This window comes from Stegostoma tigrinum, chromosome 35, assembly GCF_030684315.1.
Source record: "Stegostoma tigrinum isolate sSteTig4 chromosome 35, sSteTig4.hap1, whole genome shotgun sequence".
Lineage (NCBI taxonomy): Eukaryota > Metazoa > Chordata > Chondrichthyes > Orectolobiformes > Stegostomatidae > Stegostoma > Stegostoma tigrinum.
In genome coordinates this window covers 7,786,221-7,813,114 of record NC_081388.1, presented here as the reverse complement: position 1 = coordinate 7,813,114, position 26,894 = coordinate 7,786,221, and positions in this window count along the sequence as shown.

Below are 26,894 nucleotides of genomic sequence, written 5' to 3'. Positions count from 1 at the left end.
GAACTCTAGTTTGGGTTAGTTGCTACTAAAGGCTTTTACACATGACAATCTGAGGTATACGAGACTCTAAACTTTCCAATACTTTATTGAAGGATTATTCTTGTCATTTGCTACTCTTTTCAAATGCTCTCCTAGTTCTCTTGTGAGTTTCACCCACATTGTGCTATTTATACCCAGTGAGGAGCAGCTGTAGGACGTCATCACAAGGTTGTTCCAAACAACGCAGTTACATAAGCATAATGTGTGAATTAACTCCTGATCCTTCTGTCAATGGTAACAGTTTCTTCCCACTTACTTTGTCAAAACATGTCATAATCTTAAATACTTCCATTTAAAGGGAATATGGGGAGTGACAGGCAAAGGGAAGTTGAAGCTCATAATATTGTTGATGACACTGATTGGCTGGATAGTCCTGATCCTATTGTGCTGTGGGCTCCTGAGCAAGTGAAATGGAAGATGGTTAAAAAACAACTGTTAGAAGGTAGGCTGCAGTAACAAATACATGGGTTATTGGGACATAGCCCAACAACCCGACTTTACACCCCACTGAACAAATGTTTCAGTGTGGATATGCAGAGGATGTTTCCTCTTGTAGGAGAATCCAGAATTAGTAATCTCTGTTTAAATTAAGAGGTTGCCCATTTAACAAGGAGAGGAGGAGAATTTCCTTTTGTCTCAGAGAGTTGGGATGCTTTGGAACAGCTTCAAAGATGGTGTAAGCAGAGTCTTTGAATATTTTTAAGGTGGAGGTTGATAGATTCTTGGTAGGTGAGGTGGTGAAAGGGTATCAGGTACAGGCATGAATGTAGAGTTGGCATTACATTCAGGTCAACCATGACCTAATTGAATGTTGATGCAGGCTCACAGGAGAAACTGGATTACTCTTAACTTCTAAATTGTTCAACCTCAGCTGGAGTATTGCGAACAACTCTGAATGTCACATTATGGGAAGGGTGAGAAACTAGTTATGATGAAATGCTGGAGAAGTCAGGGCTATTTTCCACAAAGAGAAAATGCCCTGGCTTAGGTTTGATAGAAGTTTTCAAACTCATGAGGGGTCTGAATAAAATCGACAAGGAGAAAATGTTCCTGCTCATGACAATAAAAGACAAAGGCACAGAGCTAACATGATTACAAACATGGCAAATGTAAGGGGGAGGAATTGGCTTGGTGGATTGGGCTATTAAGCCAGGAAACAGAAGTAATGGCAGGGGGACCTGGGTTCAAATCCTGTCATGGCAGATGGTGGAATTTGTATTCAATAAAAATCTGCTGCTAAGCATCTATTGACAATCTTGAAAGTATTTTCAGGGCTTTAAAAAAAAACACTTCCACATCACTAATGCTCTTTAGAAAAGGAATCTACCATCCCTCCCTCATCTCTGACACCAGACCCACAGCTATGTGGTTGGCCCTTAAATTTAGGGATGGGCAATAAATAATGGCCAAACAAGCAATGCCTACATTTCATGAATTCAAAAAATACACTTTCACGCAATGAGTCATTTGTGCCTAGACGTGCCCTGGGCTTCCAGTCAATTGAGGTATTCAAGAGCTTTGAATGCTTACTTGAATGTTTTTATAAATATGCAACAGTATGAGGAAAAGGCAAAGTGAATGGTCCAAACTCATGATGCTCTTTTGGAAAGCCAGTGCAGACATAATAGGCTGCATATAAAAACTTCTTTAACTCTGTCTGTTTGTAAGTATCAGCTGCATGTGAGCAGCACAGTGGCTCAGTAGGTAGCTCTACTACTGCAACGCCAGGGAACTGGGTTTGATTCCAGTCTCAGGTGACCATCTGTGTGGAGTTCACGTGTTCTCCCCTTGTCTGCGTGGGTTGCCCCCCACCCCCACGGTCCAAAAATGTGCAGGTTGGTCATGGTAAATTGCTGCATAGTGTCCAAGGGTGTGCAGGCTAGGTGGGTTAGACAGGGGAAATGTAAGGTTACAGAGTGGAGAATGGGTCTGGGTGAGATGCTCTTCAGAAGGGATGTGCAAACTCAATGGGCCAAATGGCCTGCTTCCATTGTGTAGGGAGTCTAAGAGTGTTATATCTCTTCAATCCCCTACTGCTAGATCATCCTGACAACAGCCTCCTTAGAGCTAGACTTCAGCCTATGACCTTTGGAACTTAGTGAGTGTTGCTGGCCGTATCTCAGTTGGAGCAAGGCAGAAAAGAGAGCTGAGGGACAGCATTGTAAAAATGTTCAGGAAGTCTATTTATCAGCACTTGTGTCTTTCTAGTTTCTGTGCTCCAGATTCATTTGAGATCTTCACTGAATTATCCCAGAGACAACTATTCCCTGGACAGAAACAATCAGGAGTCCGGGCGTATTTAGAGCCGTACAGGTTTACAGCATGGAAGCAGGCCCTTCAGTTCAACTTATCCATGCCACCCAGGTTTCACAGTTGACACCTAGTCCTTTTTCACTGTGTTTGTTCCATATCCCTCTGTACCTATCCCATTCATGTACCTGTGCAAATGTTTCGTGATTGACAATATTGTACTCGCCTCCACCACTAAGCCAAAGTCTAGTTGCAATTCCAACCATCCTGGAATCACTCTGAGGTTGATGCAGTCTATGGCAAAGGGAAATGCAAAGGAGGTGGGTCTTGCCACAATGGAATCCTAAAAAATCAGCCCCTCCAAATTGCTTCAGCACATGAGACTTCCCAATGCCAACCCAATTACCTGCATTCCTCTGATCTGACAGTGTGAGGATGTGACAGACAGTGCTGTTTTTGGGTGCAGCTGTCCCTGCAATACGTAGCATATGGAGAATTCGCTGGTTATTTCGTCTTCAATCAGAGACTGGTGAGCCACTACTTCCTTGTATTAAAATTGAACAATTTGTTTGGTGGGCTCTGACTTGGCAACGAAAGTGGGAGCAGATGTTTTAATAAGGGCCTTCTTATTAGAATGGCTTTATGTTTATTTATGAAATGCTGCTTGCCAGATTTCTTAAGTCATCCGAAACAGACCGTGTGAGGAGAATCTTCATCGCATCATTCTTCACAGAAGGAGGTCCATCAGCTGATCGAACCTGTGCCCTTTGAAAGAGCTATCCAATTAGTTCCACTCTTCCCGCCCTCTTTCAACTTTTTTCCTTTTCAAGTATTATATTCAAATCCTCTTTGAAATTGCTATTTAATCTGCTTCCTTTATCCTTTACAGTAGCCCATCCACTGAATACTTATCTCAGCCCCTTAGGCCCTTTGCCAATTGTCTTAACTTGGCTAACAGTTCTTGACCAATTGCGTTCTTGCAATGACGCCCTGGACAACTCAACCCAACCCAATATATATTAAAAGGAACAGGAGCCTTCAAACCAACCCTTGGTGTGAAAACACTGTGTACTTCCCTTCCTTTGACAAACAACCATTCACTACTACATACAACTATTGCTCACAACTATTCACCATTCCTGGCCACAAATCACCATTGCTCACAACTGCACATCATTGCCCACAATGTTTCACTACTACTCTTCATTCTGTATCTTAGCCCATTCCATATCCCCTCTGCAACTGCCCGTTAAGGTCAACAATTTTGCAGATGACTCCACTATCTAGCATTTCATTGATCGTCTTTTGGAAGTCTATAAATACAACATCAATCCATTACCCTCATCAGCCCTCTGTTATCCAACCGGGTTTTGTTTTGGTCTTGTTTGTGGTCAAATCCAACTGTTGCAAGTTGTGACCAATTTCTAATAAAGTTGTAGTCATCATGGACTGTGTTACTTCCATGGATGTAAGCTGCATTGTCCTAGTCTCATGAATTCTGCCGAGCACAGGATCTGGGATCTGGATACCTTTACTGTACTGTTGAGCCTCTGCTTAGCCAGACTTGTTCCTCGTCCAAATCTGCTGCATCTCTGCCACTATTTTATTGTGTAACATCTCAGTAAAACAAATAAACTGTTTATGTACATTCTAACGTACATCAATTACAGCTCGATAATAGAATTCTTCCATTCCTCTCTTCCGAGAGACTCAATAACATGGGCCTGTTGAAGTGAAAGTTAAATATTTTGAAGGCAGAAGTAGATAGATTCTTGATGTCCAAGGGGCTGAAGCGGGGATATGCAGGAATGTAGAGCTGTGGTTAAAATCAGATCAGCCATGAACTTATTGAGGGGCAGAGCAGGCTTGTAGAGCTGAATGGCCCACTCTTATTCCTTATTTGTATAGTACAGCATCACTTTAATTTCCATCATACACAGTAACTGTTCAATTCAACAAACCTATGTGTATGTGCTAGTAACAAGTGCAATGATAGTCAAAGGTAACAGTATAGTGAGAGAGAAGCTCCTACACTTGCTGGTGCCTAAAGAAGAGCTCAACCCCGCACTCCATGCAGGGGTTTCCATGCACTCAACTGTGGCCGAACATGGTCTTCAATTTTCACACACACACAATAAAAACCTCTCTGACCACCCCACCAGGTGATCAAAACCAATCTAGGTGATCATGTGGATTATGTTATAGCTATAAAGCCATTTAAGTTATGAATTATATGATCTCTAGCCCAGTCCAATATGAGTACACTCCTTCCTTAAGATATGCGGAGAGCCCCTCTTCCCTCAGCCACACCTTGTTAAATGCTGATTATAGGGCCAATGGAGGGGAATAGTTTAAGCTGAGAAATTTTCCAAATTGGCAGATCTGTCTTGGCTTAAAGATCCCATTGGTGCAATTATCATTCCAGGAAAACAGAAGTGCTAAACAGTTGCACCTATGGACTCTGGAGGCACATTACAGGTAACATAGAGGAGGTGAGTGCAGAGCCATGGAGTCACAGAGCCACAGAGCCATAGAGAAGTACAACATGTAAACAGACCCTTTGGTCCAACTTGTTCATGCTGACCAGATATCCAAAATTAAACTAGTCCCATTTGCTAGCATTTGGCCTATAGCCCTCTAAACCTTTCTAATCCATAAACCCATCCAGATGCCTTTTAATTGTTGTAATCACATCAGACTCCACCACCTCCTCGAGCAGCTCACTGTATACACACACCACCCTCTGAGTGAAGGTCCCTTTTATATCTTTCCCCTCTCACCTCAAATCTATGCCGTCTAGTTTGGACTCCCCTACCCCAGGGGAAAACAAGCCTTGTCTTTTCACCCTATCCACGCCAGTCAAGATTTTAAGAATTAAAAAAGCTTTAATAGAGATGGTGTTCTTTTAACTCCAGCAGATAGTTTCGGCTTATTTTCTTTTTCATGATTAAAGGGCTGGGGGTTTGGAAAGGAAGTTCAGATATTGCATATAAACACACCTTACCTTCAAGAATATGTACACCAATGTCATCAATTCCTGGCTCCCACAATTCACTTGTAGGCCCCTTGGAACAGCAGAACTCAGCACACATTTCAAATGGCTCGATGACTTTTTGTTTTCCCGTCTATGTGATTCAGCCCTCATTCATGGCCACAAAAACGAGATCTGTCAGAATTGGGGGCACTATACATACCACATTTAAAAGCCTGTGCTCTGTAGAGTCGTTCCATCTCTATAAAAAATTGACCCATAATCTTTGCTTGAGTTGCTACCCTCAACAGTCCATTCCACAGCCTCGAGCCCCATCTTGTGTCAAAAAGGAATCTCATGCCCTAAATCTATTTCATGTGGAGTCACATTCAGTTACAAAGAGGCCATTCAATTACGGTCAGGTGTGTATCATCGAGCCTTTGTTCTGCACCCAGTCTGAAAATTCATCATGTGCTGGGTCTATGTGATGTGGGTGAGCAAGTGGAAAAGCTTTGGCTGAGGAAACCAAAGACTTCTCCTTTACATTCTACAGTGAGTACACCCAGAAAACAGGGGATCAAGTCAACTTTTCAACCAAATTCGGCAATCCCAATAACATCCTGAAACAGAGCTCTGAACCTAAGAGCTGCTGGGTTTTTGACTTACATGTTCTCAAACCAGTACAGTTACTTATTTTCATTGTACGTGAGAATATAAACTGAACTCTATTATGCATCTTAGGTATAAAATCAGTCACAAAACCTTGATCATCTTTTAAAAGCTACATCTGCTGCAGGTTTATAAATGAATGGATGGGGAAAAGCTGGAGGGGCCTCTGAGCAGCTTCCAGATGCTTTTCCCTGGTGGGAGAAGCCATGAACTGGGGGTGGTCTTTGCAACACTTCAGCCTTCTCAACTCTGTGATGAGGACACAGGATAGCCTCAGAGTCAAATGGCAGAAAGGAGACCACTCGGCCCACCAGACCTGTGCTAGGTCTTTTGAGTACCAATTGAGTTAGCCCCAAAAGCCTCTCCTCCTCCATTCCCCATCTCGCTGCACTTTCTTTCCTCATCATTATCAAAAATGCCTTTCGTTCAACTTTTGCTGACTCAGAATCCACCAACCCATGAGGGACCACATTTCAAATCCTAACCGTTCTTCCTGGAAGACCAGTGTTTGTAACCAAAGCAAAGTGAAGCCTGCACAAAATCAAAACATCAAGGAACGAAAGCTCACTAATGCTTTGCACAAATGGTGTGACAATGCTCTTAGAAGTTTCATAAGGCAGACTGACATCATAGAATCATATAGCATGGACACAAACCACCCAGCCCAATCAGTCCATACTGAACATAATCCCAAATTAAATTAGTCCTAACTGCCTGCTCCCAGCCCATATCCCTCCAAACAGTTAGTATGAATGGGCCCATTGCACCAATGCCAAAGTAGGCCTGACAAGTTAAAAATTGCTGCTTGTCCTAGGTTTGATTTCCTTTCTTCATTTATGGTATTGGGGATCACTGGTTAGGCCAGCATTTCTTTCCCAAAGGGCAATTAGGAGTCGTCCACAGTGCTGTGGGTTTAGAGTCACATATCAGTCAGACCAGGTAAGGATGACAGTTTCTTTCCCCACAGGGCATTAGTGAATCCGATGGGTGTTTCTAACAATCACCATGGCTTCATGATCATCTTAATGCCAGATTTTTAATTGAATTCAGATTTCACCATCTGTTGTGGTGGGATTCAAACCCAAGCCTTTAGATTGATAGCCCAGCAATAATACCACTCAGCCACTGCTTCCCACTTTACCAGTGTAGTGATATCCTCCACAGAGTGTTCACTGCAGCATCATATCAGGTAATTTTATGGGCACAGTTCAACAAACACATGCAAGCAGCTATAGGTTGCCATGTTGAATGATGTTGTGAAGAGATGTTGTGATCTAAAATAGCTCCTCCTCATGCCAATTATCTTAAATTACAACCCTTCAGTTATTGGAAACAGATTTTAAATTCATTCATGGATGTGGGCATTGCGGGCTTGACCTGTATTTATCACCTGTCCCCAATGGGCAGCTAAGAATAAGCCACCTTATGGATTTATTTATGGATTGATTTATCACCATGTGTACTGAAATAGACTGAAAAGCTTTGTTTGCAAGCTGTGCAGTCAGGTCACAGCAAGCAAAGGATGTACAGTTCAAAAAGACTTAGAGATATACTGGTCACATTATTTGAGGCTACAGCCCATTCAACATTCTGGTAAAGGTTGGGAAGAAGCTGTTCCTGTACCTGCTCGTACATGTGTTCAGGCTTTTGCATCTTCTCCGCACTACTGTGGAGCTGGAGTCACATGCAGGCAAGATAGACTAAGTCTGGAAAGTGCATTAGCGAACCAGATGGGTTTTTCCTGCAACAATTCTTAATTCCAGATTTTTAAGGAATTCAAATTCCACCAGCAGCCACGGTGAGATTTGAATCCAATGCCCCCAGAGGCACCTGGGCATCTGGTTCAACATTCTAGCCCTAATGTCACTGGGCCATATCACTCCCCTTTTTGCTCTATCCAAAATCTTTGTGACTTTAATCAGCTCATTCAAATCCCCTCTCAAACTGTTCTGCTTTAGGAACAACCCAATGTTCCCAAGTATGTCCACAGAATGCTAATAATCAAACAATGCTTATAATGTATATTGGGCCGAATGCACAATCCAGTCATTCTAAATACAGTATGTGAATGGAAAGAGGCTTGGGCCATTGGAAAATGTCATTTTTTCTGAGTTAATGGTCTATTTAAGTATCCATTGAACTCGGTGGGATAGCTCTGTTTCATAACGCGATGATTGGAGTTGATGTTAAGCTGGGTGGGAGGGTGAACTGTGAGGAGCATGCAGAGTTGCTTCAATGTGATTTGGGCAAGACTTTTCCCCAGGGCAGGATTGACTGCCACGAGGGGTCATAGTTTTAAGGTGTTAGGAGGAAGGTATAGAGGAGACGTCAGAGGGAGGTTCTTCACCCAGAGAGTTGTGAGCGCATGGAATAGTTTACCAGTGGTAGTCGTGGAAGCGGAGTCATTAGTGACATTTAAGTGACTGCTGGACATGCACATGGACAGCAGTGAATTGAGGGGAATGTGGGTTAGGTTATTTTATTTTTGGATTAGGATTATTCCACGGCACAACATCGTGGGCCAAAGGGCCTGTGCTGTGCTCTACTTTTCTGTTTTATGTTCTATATGAGCGGGTAAATGCATGGCAGATGAAGTTTAATATGGACAAACATGAGGTTATGCATTTTGTACACAAAACCAGGAAGGCAGATCTGAACGGCACGAGACTGGGAAAGGGACAGATGTTGTGAGACCTGAGTGTCTTTGCACACCAGCCGCTGAAGATAAGCAGCAGGTGCAGCTAGTGGTGAAGATGCTAAATGGTATGCTGGGTTTCGTAGTGAGACGGGTGAAGTACAGGAATAAAGATATCTTGCTGCAATTGTTCAGGGCCTTGATGAGACCACGCCAAGAGTATTACCTGTAGGTAGAGCCTCCTTATCTGAGGAATGATGTTCTGGCAATGGATAGAGGGCAACAAAGGTTTACCAGAGTGATGGCATCACTGATGTTTAAAGAGAGACTAGATCCGTCAGCACTATATTTGTTGGAGTTTAGCAGAATGAGGGAGAACCTCATAGAAACCTATAAAACTCTAACACGACTAGACGGTGTCAACAGATATAGAATAAGCCATGTAGGACTGAGACGAGGAGTAATGCCTTCACCCAGAGGGCGATGAACCTGTGGAATTCACTGCCACAGAAAGTGATTGAAGCCAAAACATTGATTATATTCAGGAAGGTGTTAGATATAATTTATAGGGCTAAAGTGATCAAAGGGCCTGGGGAGAAAGTGGGGACCGGGCACTGAGTTGAACGATCAGCCTTGATCGTGCTAAATGATGGAGCAGGCTCAAAGGGCCGAATGGCCTACTCCTGTTACTCTTCTATAATATGATAAACACTGTGTGGTGTTGCTCAGGAGGCCCACAAAAACCAAGCTGCTGTTGCTACCTCAACTCAGAGGAAGACAAGAGGTGGGCAATCCAGAGGTCTCCCTGTGCTCTGAGATGTCTTCTTGACCAGCTGAGTTTTCTATTTCCCCTTGGCTCCCTCCATTTTTGAACCGCGGAGGAGGAGGCCATTCAGCCTGTCGAGCCTGCCACAAGGTTCAATACGATCATGGCTGATCAATCGCTCCAATGTGTTCAACGCCAACCCTCACCCTGACCCCAACCCTAACCCCAAAACTAGCCCTAACCTCAAACGCAAACCAACCCTTACTCGAACCCTGAACCTAACCCTAGCTCTACCCCCAATCCTCAACCGTCTACCTAACCCTAAACCTAAGCAGAACCTCAACGCTGACCCAAAGTGGTGAGCTTTTCCTGCAGATGCCAAGCAGGAATAATGAAGTTGGACAATGATGATTTCTCAAACAACTTGAGCATCCGTTGAATTTAATAAACTCTTCACAGTACACAAACTAGGACCTGCCTGCACAATGGCCCCAGTGCAAAGTAATGCATTATAATGTGAAGCAGTTTGAGAAATTTCTGAGTGACATGACAAATTGCAATATAAATGCCCATCTTTCATCGTCTAATGCTTGTTGGTTATATCTATAAGCCAAGGTTGCTGGGCTTAATGCTTTTCTAACTTCCAATGATTTGCCACAATTCGTGTTACTAAGTTGTTATTCATTCCCTGATGTATGGCGAGAATCAGCAATAAGTTAAGCTTTTTTTTCTGCAGTTGCAATTGTGTTGATTTATTTTTCATCTAAATGCTTGCTGCTGGAAGAAAAAAGAGTTGCCAATAATTGGACACTTGTTCACACAGAAACATGTTGAAAATCTGTTCTCAAAGGAACATAGCTGTGTTCTGAATGTTCAGTGTGTCAGTTGCGATACAGCTCTGGGTATTATTGCCACTTGACTCAGACAATTGCAGGTCCAAGACCCCTCCCAGGACTTGAACCCAAAAAAATCTATATTGACACTCCGGTGTAGTGCTTAGTGAGTGCTATACTGTCAGAGGTACTGTTCCTCTGATGTTGCTTCCTATGCTCTCTTTTGATTTGATTTGGTTTGATTAATTATTGTCGCACGTACCTAGGTACAGTGAAAAGTTCTGTTTTGTGTGCTATACAGGCAGATCGTGCCATATAAAAGGGTAATAGGAATACACTGGTACAACTATAGAGAACACGCACTGACAGCGAGATCTGCATTAAATTTAAATTTTGAGAGGTTCATTCAGAAGTCCAATAACAACAGGGAAGAAGCTGTTCTTGAACCTGTTATAACGTGTGTTTAAGATTTTGTGTCCTCTGTCTGATGGATGAGGTTGGAAGAGATTATATCCAGGTGGGAGGAGTCTTTGATGATGTTGGCTGCCTTTCTGAGGAAGCAAGAAATGTAGATAGAGTCAATGGATGGAAGTTGGTAAGTATGATGGATTGAGCTGTGATCACGACTCTCCGGTCCTGGGCAGAGCAGTTGCCATACCACACCATGATGCATCCAGATGGAATGCTTTCTATGGCCCATCTATAAAAGTTGATGAAAGTCTTTATGGGCATGCTGAATTTCCTTAGCCTCCCGAGGAGGTAGAGGCATAGTTGTTCTTTCTTGGCCAACGCATCAATGTGGGTGGTCCAGAACAGATTGTTGGCGATCGTCATACCTAGGAACTTGATAGTCTGGGCCATCCCTATGTTAGCACCATTGATGTAGATAGGGGTGTGCTCTTCACCTTGCTTCCTGAAGTCGATGGTCAGCTCTTTTGTTCTGCTGATTTTGAAGGAGAGATTGTTATTCTTACGTCATGCCTCTCAGCACACTGTTTCTTTCCTGTGTTCTCTTCATTGTTTGAGGTCCAGCCCACAATGGTCACATTATCAGTGAACTTGCAGGTAGACTTAGGATGGAATCTGGCCACGCAATTATGAGTGTGTAGGGAAGAGCTGAGTGAGAAGCCTCGCAGGACACCAGTTTTGAGGATTATGGTGGAGGAGGTGTTGTTACCTAACCTTATTGATTGCTGTCAATCAATCAGGAAGTTGGTTGCCCAGTTGAAGAGGGAAGAACAGACACCTAGATCTCAGTGTTTGGTCATTAGCTTAGGTCCTGTCCACTGCCAAATGATCAGAGAGAATTCCATACCACCATTATAATAATAAGCAGAGGGATTTCCCTGGCCAATACATATCCGTCAAACAACAACATGAAAACAGATAGTCCTCATTCAGGGTGCAAAATGACTGCTGTGTTTGCAACTGTTCATTTTCTCTGTGTTTGATTTTGTGAGTCTATGTACTGTTGATGTTCATTGTGTTTGGTTGGTTATGTCATAATGTGGACTGGGAGGAAGAAGAAACAAACTGTCAACGTTTCTAAAAGCAAATAGCTGTAAGCATGGAGCAGGTTTTTTTGAACAGGAGTGGGCTATTCAGCCTATCGAGACTGTCCCACAATCAGGCTCATCAGCACTTCAATGCTTATTACCCATACTAACGTTCAACAGGGAATGTAATGAGGTCAGCCAGGTGGACCTCACAGAATATGAGTTTCCAGATTGGTCCAATCAGGGAACCCTGGCTGACAGATATGAACAAGAGTGCCAGAGGTTCTGATCACTCTGAGAACTAGCTCTAAGGGAACTGGAGCAGTGTCAAGGATTTTCCACATGCAAATAAAGGATAACAGAAGTTATTTCATCTCTATATGCCACGGGTAGTCAGAAATCTATCAAACTCTGCCCTTAAACATATCTCATTGACTGAACTTGCGCAGACTACTTCAGTCAAAAATTCCAAAAGTTCACAACCTTCAAGTGTAAAAAAAATCTCCTTTTACTTTTACTATGGAATTTTGACTCCTAGATCTAGACTCTCCAACAAGGGGAAACATCTCGCCTGTGACTATCATGTATTTCGTAGATGTTAATGAGATCCCCTCACATTCTTTGAAACACTAAGAATACAAGTCCAGTTTGCCCACTGTTTCATCACAGGAGAGCTCTGCAATCTGGGAACAAGCCTGGGGAAAATTTATTGCCCTTTCTTTCTGACAATAATATCTGTCCTGAAATAATGAGATGAAAACTGCACACACAGTACTCCAACTGTGGTCTAGCCAAGTTCCTGTCCAATTGAAGCATAACTTCATTATTCTTGTGCTCAGATTCTCTTGTGATAGCCATTAATATTCCATTGGCTTTCCTTAAAACTTGCTGTATGTTAATCTTCAGTGACTTATTGACAGGGACATCCAGGTTTCTTTGTATATCCACTCCTCTCAAACTCTTCTCCTGTAAGAATTATACACCATTATTTTAGAAGATAGCCTTGACCCTAACTTTTTCTTATTTTAAAGGAAACTGCTAGGTGTTGCATTTTGGATGCAATTTGATGGGCCAAACTACCAGATTTGAAGCAAACCATGCTTTATTCACTGTAGTTAAAATACAATAAAAGGAAGAAGAATTTGGAATAACTTATCTGTATTGAAAACATTAACCGAACAATAGATTATTTAGTAACTAAACAGTAACTGTTTCAATATAGTGATGCCCCATAAACGCACCCTTGGCATAGGCAAATTTAGCAAAATTAGATTGTCTCACATTAACTCTGCAGTTCATAAGGCCAACATCAAGACAACCTCTGAGACAGAGAAGCATAGGGAGATGTGCTGTAGCTTCCAAACCCAGCTTCAAGACCTCAGCAGCAAGTGGTACTGAGAAACTAAAACTAGAAATCCTTGTTCTATGGGAGCTTGACCGCGCCACCACACCTCTCCCCTCCTGCCCCACTTTCAGCCTGTTTCTATTGATCCAAATTTAGGCCTCACAAGCTGTTCAGTTTACTGGCTTTGAAGCAGACTGCTCAGTTTCTCTGTTGTAACCTTTCTTTACAAAAAAAGAGGACAAAATACACCACTTATAGCCATAATATTGTCACACTCTGCTTGTCTGTTCCTCTACCAAAGTGGATAAACTCACATTTTTCTACACTATTTTCCATTGGCCGTGTTCAGCATTCCCTTCAATTATCCTTCCATGGGCCTTCAAGGTTTGTGCGTGAGAGTGAATTCCAGAACTGGAAGTGAATATCGCAATTGGGAACAATCACCGTGATTTGAACATTGCAGCCATGCAGGTTTGACCAGGTTCCTGCCCACTCACTAAGTCTGTGCAAGTCCTCCTGAAGCCAATTTTAGGACTCCCTCAGAACATGCATTCCCATTTGGCTTTGTATCATCTGCAAAATTGGAAATGTTTCGTCCCCAGTACTGAATTAAACCTTCTACATATATCCACGGCTCAGTGGTTAGCACTGCTGCCTCACAATGTCAGGATCCTAGGTTCAATTCCAGCCTCAGGTGACTGTCTGTGTGGAATTTGTATGTTCTCCCCGTGTCTGCTTGGGTTTCCTCCCATGGTCCAAAGGTGGCCACGCTAAATTGTCCATGGTATCCAGGAATGTGCAGGCTAGGTGAGTTAGCCATGGGAAATGCACGGCTACAAGGATAGGGTGGGTCTGGGTGGGATGCTCTCCAGAAGGTCAGTATGGCCTTTGAATGGCCTGCTTCCACACTGTGGGGATTCTGTGATTCCTCTCACTTTAATTACCTCAACCCATCTTGTGTCCAGATTCACTCCTCAACTCCTGTAAAATTAAACAGAGCAGATCTGTCCAGAGGGAGAGAAAAAGCTTTACAAAAGACAATTGTGACAAAAATGAGATCAAATGAAAAATAAAGAAAATAGAAAAGTAACAAAAAATATGTAAAGACCTCTGATGTTAAAGGATCAGCTACAGATAGTAGAGAAAGTGAAAGGCAAAGACATTGCATGATCAATTTAGGTGGACACACTGCAATTATTGTTTTGTAGAACGATGTTTAAGTCAGGAAATTAGAAGTGCCTATACCAAGGGCAGTACAATTATCCTTTCGAGTGGGATTAGAGGTGCCTATATTAAGAGCAATACAGTTATCCTGTAGAGTGGGCGAGATGTGATAATTAGTAATAGACCACAATGGACCAGTGGTGTTTATTTCCATTAGAGAAAGACAATTGATTAAATAGCTTGAGGGACATGTCTTGTATTAAGCATGATGCAAGGTAAGGAAGCTAACCTTCATGAACTAATGCAATGAGAGTATAAAAGATGAGTGCTTCTTTTTATAATTCAATTGTGAGTTGTCAATAATGCCGAGAAGACCAACATTTAGTGCTCATTCTTAATTCCCCTTAAGAATGTACTGGTAGGCAATCATTTCGAATCGCTGTAGGCTATGTTGCATAGATACCAAACAAAGAGCCCATGGGGCGCAGGCTAATAGTTCCTTGAACGTGGAGTCGCAGGTAGACAGGGTGGAGAAGATGATAACGAAATGTGAGGCTGGATGAACACAGAAGGCCCAGCAGCATCTCAGGAGCACAAAAGCTGACGTTTCGGGCCTAGACCCTTCATCAGAGAAGATGATGTTTGGTACGTTTACCTTTACTGGTGAGTGCATTCAGTAAAGGAGTTGGGATGTCATGTTGCAACTCTACAGGACATTGTTTTGGCACCTTTTGAATATTGAGTTCCATTCTGGTCTTTCTGCTACAGGAAACATGTTAAACTTGAAAGGGTGCAGAAAAGATTTACAAGGATGTTGCCGGGATTGGACGTTTTGAGTCATAGGGAGACTCTGAAGAGGCTGGGGTTATTTTTCCTGGAGTGTCAAAAGGGTGACCTATAGAGCTTTATAAAATCATGAGGGGAATGCGTAGGGTGAATAGCCAAGGTTTGTTTCCCAGGGTAGGGGAGTCCAAAACTGCATAAGTTTAAAGAGAGAGAGGGAAGGTTTTAACAGGGACCTAAGGGGCAATGTTTTCTTGCAGAGCATGTATGGAATGAACATCCAGAAGTACAATTAAACATTTAAAAAGATGGGTACATGAATAGGAAGGGTTTAGAGGAATGTGGGCCAAATGCTGGCAAATGAGACTGGATTAATTTTGAATGCCTGGTCAGCATGGATGAGGTGGACTGTAGGGTCTGGTTCCATGCTGTACGATGTTATGACAGTGACACTCACATCTCGTGAATGAAGTTAAAATATTTATGAATGAACAAAACAAATAAGTTTCATCTAATCTTCCCCTTGGACTTTTGTCACAGATATTTGTCTACCTTCCATCTATAAGACCTCCAAGACCCCTCAAAATGCCATGCTTTCCCACAGTGTTGCTCTACCAGTTTCTGCCTTGCATTCAAATGCTGCCTCATGGATGACATAGTGGCTCAGTGATCAGCAATGCTGCCTTGTGGCAGCAAAGACCCGGTTTCAATTCCAGCTTTACACGGTCATGTGGAGTTTGTGCATTCTCCCCATCTCTGCCTGGGTTTCCTCGGGGTGCTCCCACCGTCCAAAGATGTGCAAGCGAGATGGTTTAGCCATCAAAATTGTCCCATAGGTTCCAGGGATGTGCAGGCTAGGTGGATTAGCGCTGGGAAATGCAGGGTTACAGGGATCGGGTTGGGTGAAGTCTGGTTAAGATTGCCTTTAGAAGGTTGGTGAAGACATGATGGGCCAAATGGCCTGTTTCTGCCCAGTAGGGATCCTAAGTTAATCCTCTGTTTTATTTCCAGTGATTCCTTAGAACTTAATTACCCACCTTAATGTTTCCATGATATGGTCACATTGGCCCTTTACATGGTCATTTCTTTTCCTAATGAGTTTGAGAGTGGTTTGATGAAGCCCAAAACTAGGCTGTAAGATCTGAATAAAGAAAATTGCCTACGTATGCAGGATGAGTTGGCTAGAAAGTTGTGAAAATAAAATGTTTGTAGATAAGCCGCAGTAAAACAATTCATTCACAATAAGTTGGCATCCCCTTACAGAATAAAAATTGCATTGGACAAGTGGTGCCAACAAGAGAAACGAAAGATTTAAATAACAGTGCTTAACAGCAACCAAAGAAATAGTAAGTCTCAGAACTTGGAGGATTTTGGAAGTCAGCAAAGGATCAGAAATTGATAAAGGAAGAGAGTTTAGAATATAAGACAAAATGAGAGCAAGAAATAAAAAGATTGTTAGCGTTTGGTATTGCATGTGAAAAGGGAGGACTTTGTCGTAGATAAAAACAGCTCCCTTAAATAGAGAGACCGGAAAATTATTGTAGAAAACATGGAGCAGGAAGAGACATCAAGTAAATGCTTTGCATCTGTCCTCACAGTAAATGAGAACATTTCAGAAATAATGCGTTATCGCGTGTCTATTAGAACCAAGGCACCTACTAAAACCAGCATTTGTAAATAATGTTGTTAAAATTACTGGGACCAAGATCCTACAAATATCTTGAACTTGATAGTTAACACACTGTGACTTTAAAAGAGGTAGCTGCAGTATTGGATGTTGTATTTGTTCTCATTTCCCTGAGTTCACCAAATTTCTTGGGGTGGCACACTGGCTCAGTGGTTAGCGCTGCTGCCTCACAGCATCAGGAAACTGCATCCAATTCTGCCCTCGGGTGACTGTCTGTGTAGAGTTTGTATATTCTCCGTGTGTCTGCATGGGTTTCCTCCAGGTAATTCGATTTCCTCCCACACTTCAAAGTTGTGCAGGTGAGGGTGGATTGGCCTTGGGAAATTGCCCCATAGTGTCCAGGGATGTGCAGGCTGTGTGGATTAGCCTTGGGAAATGTTTCAGAGATAGTAGGAACTGCAGATGCTGGAGAATCTGAGATAACACGGTGTAGAGCTGGATGAACACAGCAGGCCAAGCAGTATCAAAGGAGCAGGACAGTCGACGTTTCGGGCCTAGACCCTTCCGAAACATCAGCTTTCCTGCTCCTATGATGCTGCTTGGCCTGTTGTGTTCATCCAACTCTACACCTTGTTATATATAGCCTTGGGAAATGTTGGGTTATAGTATGGAGTAGAGTAAGGTGGGCCTGGGTGGGATACTCTTCAGAGGGTCAGTGTGGACAGGATGGGCTGAATGACCTCCGTCCACACTGTAGGGATTGTATATATAATGGTTCCTTGTGGATTGGGAGGTTAGCAAATGTCATCCACTACTCAGGAAAGAAAAGAGATGAGAAACAGAACTGTAGGACTGACAGCAGATAGCCAGTGTTGGGAAAATGCTAAAGGTTTGTGTTAAGGATGTATTAACCTCATGTTTATGATATCATGGTAGAGCTGGAGAGAATCAGCGTATGTATATGAAAAGCAAATGTGTTTTTGGATAAGGAGGAATGGAAATTTGGAGGTGCAGAATATTTCTAAACTGTGCAAAATTAGCCAAGGTTAATATTCAGAGGTTTGTGAGAGCTCCTACATAAGGGTGCCGCAATGTTAACTTGCTTCTGAATTAGGAAAGCATGTTGTCTGAGTAATAAAGTTGGACTGCAATTATATTGGACCTTGGGGTGGCCACTTCTGGGACACTGTTTACAGTTTTGGAGAGAGAAGGATATATTGGCATAAATGTTTTGTTGACCAAGGATGAGGGGGATTTCCTCTGTCTGATGATTGACTGTACATAGAATCCTACAATGTGGAAGCTGGCAATTTGCCCCATCAAGTCCATACTAACCCACCTAAGAGCATCCTTTCTAGATCCATATCTCTGCCCTATTCTGACATTTCCCATGGCTAACTACCCTAATCTGCACAGCCCCGACACTATGAGCAATTTAGCATGGCCAATTGATCTAAGCTGCACATCATTAGACTGTGAGAGGAAATTAAGGCACCTGGAGAAAACCTATGCAGATATGGGGAGAATGTGAAAACCCTACATCAACATTCATCCAAGGGAGGAATTGAGCCTAGGCCCCTGGCAATCTGAGGCAGCAGTACTAACCACTGAGCCAATATACCACCTCATTCCTAGCTTGCATTTACAGTTCAGGCAAATGTGAGGACGTTGCATTGAAATCTAAAATTCTCAACAGTCCGAAAGAGGATGAGCATGGCTATTTACCATCTCAAAGTTCAACATAGGCAATGACAGACAGTTGAAGCGTAGGCACTTTTGCAATGTCAAAAGCGCAGCAATTAATTTGCACACAACAATCTCCCACAAAACAGCAATGCAATAAAGACCAAATAACCTGTGGTCTAGTTGGCAGAACATTGAAGACAAGTTCTCTGCTCTTGTTGAAAGAATGCCAAGGGGCTTTCTTTTTAACCTTTTCCTCAGTGACCAAACTACTTTGGTTTGATGTTTGATCTGAAAGATGGCCCCCCCAATAGGCCGGCATTCCTTCACTACTGTGCTGATGTGTCAGCCTTGAATAGCTCTTTTTTCTCCTCAAGTCCTAGAGTGGGATTTGAACCCAACTAGGCCACAGTGGATTCTTAGATGTTTTCCCTGATGAGGGATAAGGAGAGAGGGTGGAAGTGAGTGATCCTGACCCTGGCCCTTCACCCAAGGACTATGAATCCCCACCCTCTGACCCATGTTCAGTGACCCTGGAAAGCACACAGGAAACCCTTAAATGCTTAAGTAGAGAAGTCACGTAGGCTTGTGGTGGAGGGCAGACATCTTGGTGAATGGTAGAGAAGGATTATTTTTATCAGTCTGTTCAGAGATGTTATTACACACTTCTGGACCAGGTAGGACTTGAACACCTGCGTTGTTGGTTTAATATAGCAATAAGGACACTTCCAAAGCACCAAAATAGCCACTGAATGGCAGTGTAATCTCAAAGGACCTGAAACAACTAACCATGTGCTTGCTTTTTATGTCTTTGTTGAGTGGCTGCACAGCGGCTAGTAGTTAGCACTGCTGCCTCACATTGCCAGGGACCTGGGTTTAATCCCACCCTCAGTGTGTCTGTGTGGAGTTTACACATTCTCCCTGTGTCTGTGCAGGTTCCCTCAGTCCAAAGATGTGCAGGTTATGTGGATTAGCCACAGCAAATGCAGTATTAAAGGGCAAGGCGATGTGTTCTGGCAGGGTGCTCTTTGGAGGGCCAGCACTGACTCGGTGGGCTGAATGGCCTCTTTCAGCATTACTTTGATTCATAGTTGTCTCTGCATTTGAAGGTTGCAGATTCAGTTCCTGCTCTTCCTTTGCAACATCTAATTGGCCTGATAATGCTGGGGAGCACTTTTATAATGCCAAACTCCTGCTCATAGGCCCATAAAACATCTCCTGGCATTATTTGAAAAATGATAAATGTTCATCAGAATGACTCGTCTATCTCCTGTTTGTACCATGCTCTCGGGGTAATTATCTCATTCGTATCCATGGCACCTGCTGTGTGTAATTGTGCTGTAATGTCAGCCTGGTACCCCTATTGTTCATAAATGCCCCTTTAGGGTAAGGAAATCTGCCACACTTACCTGGTCTGGCCTGCACGTGACTCTAGGCTCTCAGCTATAGGGTTCACACTTAGCCACTCTCTGAAATAGTCCCAGCGAACCAATTACTTTGAGGGCAATTATAGATGGGCATCAAATGCTGGTGATGCCTGCATTGCATAAAAAAAAGTTCCAGGATGCCCAGGGTAGGGTTGAGGAGGGAAGGGAACTACTGTGAAAGATGTTGGTGGGGTGGAGAGGGCACTGCTGTGAAAGACGCTCAACAAATGCTTTTGAAAATAAATGATTCACTTCTAACCATGTAGCCAAAGCATGGTCTTCCTGCTAAAGGTTACCAACACAGTGAAGGGGATGTACCAAGGATTACTAGATAGATGTGAGAGTGGAGTCTTTGCATCTGGTACAGCCTGTTTTTAACAGGATAAAGCTACCACTGGCTGTTGAAAGAAATAAAAATCAAGGCTGTCCATCCTTCACGGAGCAACTTTGTTCCTCATTTTCGCCTGATGATTAGCTTGCAAAGGCATCCCAAACTTTTCTTTTCGGGGAGTTTATTTTTTTTCACGGAAAGTTACGAGAGAGAGTGGACCTTCATCGGTCTTAATAAGAGGGGAGCTGAAAAGGGTTCAGGTGTCAAATTTGATGAACAAGTTGGAAGATTTTGCAAGCAGGACACAAAAAAATTACTGTGTGAAGAGCTTTCTGCTAAGTGAAAGCTAAGTGCAAAATAATACATCCATTGCTGACTTGACCAAGAGGAGGGATAAAACAATGCACATATGTTTTTAAAAAAATGCAAAAGACTGCATTTTCCCTCAGCCACTGGTGATATTCAGTGGAAAACGTAAATGACACTTGGATTTTTTTTTCTTTCATTTTAAAGTGTTTGATGCAACATGGAAATTTTGGCTCTGACATTCATAGTACTGTTCTGTCTGAGTGCTCCTACAGTCAAATCTCCACGTGATACAACTGAGTTTTGGTGCTCAGTTCCTTAACTTAATGCGGGATAGCTCTCGCAAGGATGTAGATCGAATGGCAATTATGTGAAAGCCTGTTTCTCACTCCCTGATAGACAGAATCCCCGATAGATCCAGTTTCCACCTGAGTCAAAAATAGCTGGGTTCTCACTAGCATTGCACTCAACAGTTTTCACTGGAGTGCCTTCACGAGAGTGTATTCAATGTCTGGAAAGTTGATCATTCCTTATTACATTCCATGGCTGTTATTGAAAATTTCGCATGCATCTTTTTGTTTACTGGCCAGCTATTATCTTGGTTGTAATTAATGCATTGAAATCATCATCCCATTTAAGCCTGGGGTATTGACAGGCATAGATAGAACTGTGGCTCCATTGTACATATGTTTTATATGTGTGGTTCAGTGGTTAGTATCCTCCTCGTTCCGTGTTTAAAGGCTATACATTCTAGATATGAGCCATAGGCTCCTAATCTAGAGTGGTATACCTTGGCAGTGAAGTCGGCTCAATCACAGAATTATTACAGCTCAGTAGGAGGCTATTCAGTCAATCATATTTGCACCAGCTCTCTGAAAATTAGAACTTCGTGCCATTCTCCTGCCTTATCCCCGTCACCCTGCCTATTGTCTCTGTTCTAATAACCATCCAATACTCCCTTGAATGCTTCCAGGCACACTTCCAAGCAGCGCATTCCAGACCTGAAACACTCACTGCGTGAAAAAAAATCTTTTCTCCCATCACATTTGCTACATTTGCAAATCACTTTAAATCTCTACCCTTTTGTTTTCAGTCTATTAATGAGCAGGAACAGTTTCACCCTGCCTACTCCATCCATGATTTTGAAAACCTCTATCAAATCTCTTCTCAGCTTGCTTCTCTGCAAGGAGAACAGTCCCAATCTCTTCGATCTGCCTGTGTCACTGAAGTTTCTCATCCCTGGAATCACTCTTATAAATAGCTTTTGGACTTGTTCCAATAGGCTCACATCCTTCCTGAAGTATAGTGTCCAGAACTGAAAGCAAGACTGTACCCTGTGCAAATTATGCATCTGTTTGTATTGTGTGTGTGTGTGTGTGTTTGTGTTTGTCTATGTGTGTGTTTGTATGGTTGTGTGTGTATATGTTTATGTTTTGTATATGTGTGTGCTTGTGCTTTGTGTGCATGTTTGTGTTTTGTATGTGTGTGTTTGTTTTCTTGTGTTTATGTGTATGTTTTGTATGTGTGCCTGTGTTTGTTGAGCGTGTGGTCGCAGGCTCTTACATTCACTGTGATTCTGAAAACTCATTTCTCTATATTTACACACTGTTAGAACAAATTATATGGAGCAATGCATGGATTTATGAAGCTAGAAAGGTGTCAACAGTTTACTAATATGAATTTTTGTTTTATTGCAATGAGGTTAAATAAGTCACAGGAAAATCAGAGTCCCCATGTTAACGAGTCTGACAACAATAATGCAAGGAATTGTGAAATGAGAATGATCTACTAGTCTGGTCTGCAATAGAGCACTGAGGTAAACCAGCCTTTTAAAAAAGAAAGCAATTAAAAAGCTGTGACTACAAAAATGGCAGCGAGGAAGGATGTATTGGTTTTTAACTTAAATTCAGTTCAAAGTCCTTTCTGTTTCAACTGTTATCAAAGCTGTTTAATAGTCACAGCTTCTCACTCTACTTGCAACTGAAACCTTCAGTCTATCTCACACACACATACACATACACGCACAGATGCACACACACAGTCACTCACATACACACTCATTCACACAAACACATGCATTCTCACACGCGCTTTTACACTCTCACCCCCCCACACACACACACACATACTCTCACTCACACACATACACACACACTCTCACTCGCACATACCTACTCTCCTTCACGCACACATACACACGCACACACACACACACACACACGCGTACACACACACACACACACACGCTCACCTATACATACACATACACACACAGATGCACACACACACTGTCACTCACGCATACTTTCCCTCTCTCTTTCTCCCATCCACACTCACTCACATATTCACTCATACATATACTCACTCACACAAACACTCTCACACAAAGTTACACACGCACTTGTATACACTCTGACCCAGGCGCACAAAAATACACGCTTTCACTTAGACACACACACACACACACACACTTATTCACACATACACACACACACACACACTTATTCACACATACACACACACACACACACACTTACAGACACATAAGACACCACTCGTACACGCATACGCACTCACAAACACGTGCACACACATACACTCACACACACACAGACATGGACATATGCACACATACTCGCACAAATACAAACACTCTCATGCACTAACTCACCTACACAGGCACACCAACACAGACACAGACACCCACGCACACGAGCACAAACGTGCGCGCGCACACACGCACACGCACACAAAACAGTGCAGCAGTTAAAAACAAACCTGATACATATAAAATGCCAGAGTTGTAGCAGAATTAAAGAAATCACCTACTTTTAGGGCTGCTAACTGCAGCTGTGGGTGGTTTTCGGCACCACACCTCAGGAAAGGTATGTTAGCCCTGGAAGGAGTGTAACATGTATTGACTCCAAAGATTAAACTATAAGAAGAGGTTATGGAGTTATACATGACAGAAACAGATCCTGTGGTCCAACTCGTCCATGCCAAACAGGTTTCCCAAACTGAACTAGTCCTATTTGCCTACGTCTAGCTCATTCCCCTCTCAACCTTTCCCATCTGTGTACTTATCCAAATGTGTTTTAACTGTCCGCACATCCACTACTCCCTCTGACAGTTCCTTCCACAGAAACACCAGCCTCTGTATTCAATGGTGATGTCACCATTGAACTTGCAGATGGCATTGAGATGAAATTTGGCAACATAGTCATGGGTGTACAGGGAGTACAGTAAGGGGCTGAGTGCGTAGCTTTGCGGGGCACTGGTGCTGAGGATTATCATGGAGGAGGTGCTGTTGTTGTCTTCGCTGATTTCAATCTGTGGGTCAGAAAAGTGAGGATACAGTTGCAGAAGGTGGAGCGGAGACCTAGGTCTCAGAGTTTGGAGATTAGTCTGGAAGGGACTATGATGTTGAAGGCAGAGCTGTCGTCAGTAGGTAGAAGCCTGATGGAGGCATAGACAGATTCTCTCTATTAAACCTGCTGAATAGAACTACTGAATGTAATCTTAAAGATTAGATTAATGGCTTTCAGTGAAAGTAAGGCAATTCTTAGATTAGAAAAGTTTGCAGAAATGCCAGGAAAATTGCTAATTTTCAATTGACGAGCCTAAATATTAATGGACATGGAGGGAAGGTTAGAGTTGGGTCACAGATTAGCTCCAGCCTCATTAAATGTTGGCACACAGACTCAAAGTGAAATTTCCTCCTGCTTGTGACTGAAAATTGTGCTCTGGCGATGCTTTTCCTGGCTGTCTGTGAAAAACAAACCTTTAGGCGTGCTCCCATTGCCCTTGCAGTGAAGGAAAATACAATAACCTCCCCCCACCACTGCTGTTCTGGTGCCTGCTAACAAATTCTAATCGAGTCATTAACATTACCTCATCCACGAAACAGTCCGCTACCCACAGGATTGTGCCTCATTTCACAGGACGGCTAGATCCGAAGCTTATTTGTGCGATGGGTTTAATTAACTGTGTCCGCGCGCAAGTGAAATCAGAAAGTTTAGCGGATTGACACTTTTGTATTGCCGACGGGCTTCGAATATATTTTCTTAAATCGCCCAAAATTAAAACGCGCTGTTGCAAGGCAAGTTTGTAGCTGGCCCCCTGAGGGGGTGATAGCTGAGTATCTCATCCGCAGTTAATTGTCAACTTGAAACTGGAGTTCTGATCGCTGGGGACTGCAGTCAGCCATTTGGGGAAGCAGGAGTGAATACGCTCTTCTCAATATACATTTTGTCCTGTCAACTCCTTCCCAAATAAAATGTTTTGCTGAACAAAGAGACTTTGGAGTGCAGGTTCATTGTCCCTTGGAAGTGGAGTCACGGGTAGAGAACGTGGTGCACACTTACCTTTATTGGTCAGTGCATTGAGTACAGGAGTTGGAAGACCATGTTGTGGCTAAACTGGACATTCTTTAGGCTACTTCTGGAATACCATGTTCAATTCTGGTCTCCTAGGAAAAATGTTGAGAAACTTGGAAGGGCTCAGGAAAGATTTACAAGGCTGTTCTCAGGGTTTGGAGAGTTTGAGTTATAGGGAGAAGCGGAATAGGCTGGGGCTATTTTCCCCATAAACCTGTTCCACCATTCAATATGATCATGGCTGAGCATTGAGCTCAATACCCTAATCCAGCCCTTTTTTCCAGGTCCCTTGATCCCATATAGCCACAAGAGCTACATATACCTCCCTCTTGCTCACTGTGTGTGCATTGGAAATGGTTGTTGAAGTGATTACATATGGAATGTAGCTGGAGTTTGCATATGAAAGCTTTGTGTAACTGACCCTCAATGTTCCTAATGCCCAGTAGATGTGGATCCCATGCTCTTGTCCATCAAACTGACACTGTCTCCACCCATCCCAGGAATTCCCGCTGCTTTTCCGGTTGAAGTTAGTGTCTAGTGGAGGGCAAATGTTGGCTGGGAACTGCGCACAATGGAGACCATCAGTCCCCGGCTCCCCCTGGTCACCAGTTATTCCCCATCCCCGCAGACCTCCGTGTCCCCTTTCACCCTTTCCTTCCCCAGCCACCCATTTCTACACATTACCCCAGCACACCCCCGTGCCAGGTGGAGAGACATCACTTTGGACTTTGCCGCTGCCTGGGCCCCAAGATTACACCTGAATGTTGGTCACCCTGGTCCTCTGTGCTCCCACTGTAGGAGGCACTATGATGGTGACTGTCAATAATCTGCTCCTGCCTTCCGATGCTGTTCCACCAAACCTCTTACACACTGAAAACCCCCTCCGCATCAATGTCCTTGTCCCACCTCAATGCATGTCACCTCCCCAGCCTTGACAGGCACCCATTCATTTCTTTGTGCCAATGAACTCTCACTCTGCTCACAGATCAACACATGGGTTCCCAGGATTGTACTCACCCCGACAACTGACCGACTTTAACAGGCGGCCCCTAGATGCGATGGGGCAGATTGTGTTTGCAATCCCCCGATCTCTTCCACTGGCCCTACAGCGCTAATGCTGCCCACTCCCCAAACTGTCATTGGACAGATCCCCTGACTTTGGACAGTCTGGGTGCTACAACTCACCATGGCCGAGCTCCCAGACTGTGCGCAGACAGTGCCCGTGATGGATGGTACTGGCACTTCCCCTGACCTTCCTTTTGGCTGGGCTGAGGACTAGACCCCACCTACTTCCCAACACAGCCATTTGGTGCAGTAGAAGTGAGACATGTTTGCCATGCCAGCAACTGGCACATGCTGCAGGTGATAGTTTGGTGTCTCAGTGTGCCACACAGCAATATAGTCAACGCCACTAGAAAGATCATAAGACCATAAGAAATAGGAATGGGAGTAGGCCATTCAGCCCCCTCAGCATGTTCCCCCAATCATGGCTGATATGACACTCATCACATCCAATTCCCTGCCCTTTCCCATAACCTTTTATTCCCTGACTGATCAAGAACCTATCTCAGCCTTAAATATACACAAGTCCCCACTGTTCTGTGGCAAGAGGTTCCAAAGACGCACAACCCTCTGAGAGAAGAAATTCCTCCCCATCTCAGTCAGCAATTGGAACCCCTTTATTCTGAGACTATGCCCTGCGGCCCTAGACTCTCCCATGAGGAGAACAATCTTCGCAGCGTTGACCCTGTCAAGACCCTTAAAGATCCAATATGTCTCAATGAGATCACCTCTGATTCTTTGAAACTCCATGAATAGAGTCATAACACGCTTAGCCTTTGTTCATAAGACAATCCCTCTGTACCACAGATCATCAAAATGAACCTGCTCTGAACTGCTTCCAGTGAAATGGTATGAAACAGGTCCCGACTGACAAGGAGCCTATACAACTTGTATCAAGCTGCATCTGATCTTTAATAGATGTTTGTTGGCTGGGATGGGCACAAAGGGCTGAATGGCCTGCTGCAAATGTGTAGGAGTCGATGAGTATCGAGGTCATTGCTTAGGCTATCAACAGGTGCTCCTGTAAGCCATCTTCTTCTGCTAAATATTGCTTTCTCCATTAAGCATAAGATACTGGTGAGGCCACAAGTTGAGCAATATGTGCAGATCTGGTCACCACATTACAGCTAG